Below are 4055 nucleotides of genomic sequence, written 5' to 3'. Positions count from 1 at the left end.
TCCCCTCACCGCCCGCCGGCTCTTGCTCAGCTACCGGGGCCACGTCCGGCGGGGCGGGCTTAGCTCAGCCTCCCTCGTCGCGGCTCCTACAGCTGACTGCACGGGAGAGGAGGTGAGAGGCGCCGGGCCACGAGCAGCCAGCCCCCGGCAGGCAGCGGGGCGGAGTACCCGGCCCCCGCCCCGATCCCCCGGCCCTCCACTGCCGGCAGAACTGGGCACAACCCACCCAGTACTTTGGACCAACCTCGCCACACAAGCCAAACACAAACCACAACAACCCAACCCATCCCTACCTTCACCCCGGCTTCAGACGCCCATATTATGTCTCCCACAGCGGCGCCCTGCCCTGCCCTACCCCACCCCTCGCACCGCCCCGAGGCGCCCAGGGGCATGCCGGGAAAGGTAGTCCGCCCGCCGCGGCTCGGGTGGGCCTCAGGCAGGTGCGCGCACCGCAGCACGGCTCAACCGGACCTCACGCAGATACCCGCGGCGCGCCTTTTGTTCCTCCGGCCGCCATCGCAGGCTGCTGCCTCTCCGGCAGCCGCTCGCAGGAAAACGTGAGTGCTGCGCAGAGGTGGCCGGCTGGCCTGGGCAACTAAACTGAGGCCAAGAAGAAGCCCCTGGACCAGCCTGTCCCAGCGGCGTCCCAGGTCTGCTCTGAGTGATGGTAGGGTCAATTCTGGGGCCCGAGAAACCGCTGAAGTGCCCATCCTGAGGAGAATCTCCCTTGTGGACTGAAGAAACAGCTCACAGAATCATGGAATCAGAGAATGATAGAATCATTACAGTTGGAAAAGACCTTTAAGATCATCAAGTCCAACTGCAACCCAACTACCGTGACCACTAAACTACATCCTGAAGCACCACATCTACAGCTTCTTGAACACCTCCAGGGATGGCAACTCCACCACCTCCCTGGGCAGCCTGTTCCAGCACCTCACCACTTTGTCAGTAATTTTTTTTTTCCTATTGCCCAATCTAAACCTTCCCTGGCGCAACCTTAATCTATCTCCTCTCATCCCATTGCTAGTTACTTGGGAGAAGAGATGGACACCAGCCTCACTACAGCTTCCTTCCAGGTAGTTGTACAGAGCTGTATCTCCCCTTAGCCTTCTGTTCTCCAGACTAGACAATCCCAGCTCCCTCAGCTGCTCCTCATATGACATGCCCTCCAAACCCCTCACCGGCCTCATTGCCCTTCTCTGGACACACTCCAGGACTTCGATGTCTTTTCTACACTGTGGCACCCAGACTGAACACAGAACTCAAGGTATGGCCTCACCAGGGCTGAGTACAGGGGCACAGTCACTTCCATACTCCTGCTGGATATGCCGGTTTTGATACAGGCCAGGATGCAGCTGACCTTCTAGGACACCTGAGCTCACTGATGGCTCATGTTCAGACTGCTGTCCACCACACCACCATATCGTTTTCCACTGGGCTGCTTTCCAGCCGCTCTGCCCCAAGCCTGTAGCATTGCTTGGGGTTGTGACCAAAGTGCAGGACTCTGCACTTGGTATTGTTAAACCTCATTCCACTGACCTCAGTCCATCAATTTAACCTATCCAGAGCTCTCCACAGCGCCTTCCTGCAAATCAACAGATCAACAGGAAGATCAACACTCCTGCTCAATTTAGTGTTGTCTGCAAACTTGCTGATGGTGCACTCAATCCCCTTTATTTTTGCCATTTTTTTTTCATTGTCTCTCTCCTTGTCTGCTTCTTTCCTCACTTACCCTTCTCTTTGGTGCTTGGAGAGCTACCATTCCATCATAATGACCGGTTCAAAACATGCCATGTGCCACCCATTTTCTGGACCTCGGTTATTCTCAGGAGATGCCCTGGCAGTCTGCTTACCTGCTGCCTCCCCTCCTCACAGCCATCCTCCTGCCCACACTTATTCCACAGAATTCACCTAAATTACCACTGCAGTCACTTATTTTTGTAACAGCTTTAATGACTTCTATTTACATTAAAATTTGAAGCATGATATTTTAAAAGCCTAGAACCCAGGGAGTGACTATTTCCATGGTACTGGGAGATGAGGGTGAATGCCAGTACAGTACAACCAGCTAGCTCAGTAGCTAAATAAATGAATGGCCTTATTCAAAGGCACTGCGCATCCAGCGCTCTCCGAAGTCAAACAAAAGTATGCTAAACCAACTGCTTTTGTAGAAAGTGGAATAATTTACCCAGTGAGCAACAGAATGAATTAATAGCCCCTTTGAATAGTATCAAGTACAAAATCTTGGCATTTGAGTCGGCTCATTTTTCTGGTACACAATATATATACTTTAAATTCTTCTGCCAGTGGTGGTGTGCTCACTGTGTATGCCCTCTGGTGGGAAAGAAAAGCTCCAGAGAGAGGGAATTAGAGCAGATCAGCCCTTGTGCTGCTGAGCTGGTACATTCCACAAGGTCAGCAGCCAGCTGGCTAGGGGAGAGCTTTGCTGGAGAGAAGCTGACACTTCCAGAGGTGTTCAAATAGGATTCCCCACACAGGGCAAATGATGAACCTGTGCTGCAAACACCACTGCTCCCCTCATGGGAATGTGACAGATTAATTTCTCAGAGTTTTTCATTTTGAGTGCTAGGTTTTTAAAGCTCTTGCTTTTTTTATCCATGAAGGTAGGAATGACAGAAGTTTAGATCAAAGGGAAGTGTTTGTTTGAAGATAAGTGAGTCTCTGTATAGATATGGTTTCTTTGAGCATGCAGGGAGTTATTTGCAAAAAAAAAAAAAAAAAATTAAGGTCCTCTTATGATGCCACCTGATGAGTAAATTCTATTTACCTGAGAAAATCTATAATGATGTTTGTTATTTTAATTGATTTAGGAGAAATGCAGTCTGCATTTTTATAATGAATGTTCCCAGACTTTCACTGGAAATAGGCTTTAAGAGAGATGTAAATGACAACCTATTTAATGGCTGTGCACAGAAGCAGAAGCTGCCCTCTTTGCACTGAAGATGTGTGAGAGTGTGAGATCAGCAGATCCAGAATGAGACCCTTAAAGTAACTCAAGATAATTGGTACCATCATGCCCTGACATAAGGATGAAATAGTAAATAAGAGGCAAATTTTTAGCACTTGTGAGTCTGTGAGAACAGATCAAAAATTATTAGGTAATTGAAATGCTCATATATAATATTAATTAGCATTGCTATTGGCTGTCCCTTTGTATACATTTTGCATTCTCATTGCAGTGACATCTATGTAGCATTAATAATCAAATGTGGAGTACAGATAATAAAAGGAGACCCTCTCATCTGTTGCAGACATTCAGGAATGGCTCTGCAGCTTTATCTCAGTCTGAGGACCTGGACTCCATTCTTTAGAGAACCAGCATTATATGATGTTTCTCTGTTGTCTGCTGAACACCTACTGGGAATGACCACAATATCTAATTGTAATCTATGCATTGAACTGGGCTGTGTTCCTATTGCTCTGCAGGAGCACTCTCCAAAGCAGTCTTAAGTATAACCAGCTCTTACCCTTTTTTTGATCCAGTGGGTGAGAAGCTAATCATTGGGAACTGTGACAGAAAGACTAATCAGTTGAGATGTGAGAGATGAGAGACCATGGTACTACCAGTGTGCCTTGGCAGTGAGTGCACTGTGTACACTTTGCTGTCCTCACACTCCATTTGTGTTTCACAATCTGCTTATGGAGAATTGCTGTGAATTGCTAATATGAGGCATTCCTGGCAATGCTGAGACACACAAAACCTTGTATGGAATCATGCTGTTGTAGTTATTGAAGTAACTTAGGGGATGTCTGGAGAAAAGGCAAACAAGTGTGATCCCGAGTGATCCTGTGAACCTTTGACCTACCTTCACACATGGATCAGGGATAGTTGTTGAGTCCAGTCAGCAGTTGAGCAGCACAGGAAAGTCTGTCAAAGTCTGATGTGTTGAGCTGCCTTACAATTCTCATTTTGTGCTGTGTATAAGCTGCCACTGTCATGTTGTTCTCCTTTGCATCCCAGGTTTGCCTTCGTTTTTCAGTAGTTGCTTCCAGTGCCAAGCCACATCCTACCCAGCGTGAAAAGCACCTTC

Source organism: Indicator indicator, chromosome 20 (assembly GCF_027791375.1).
Source record: "Indicator indicator isolate 239-I01 chromosome 20, UM_Iind_1.1, whole genome shotgun sequence".
NCBI lineage: Eukaryota > Metazoa > Chordata > Aves > Piciformes > Indicatoridae > Indicator > Indicator indicator.
This window is presented reverse-complemented; position numbering follows the sequence as displayed.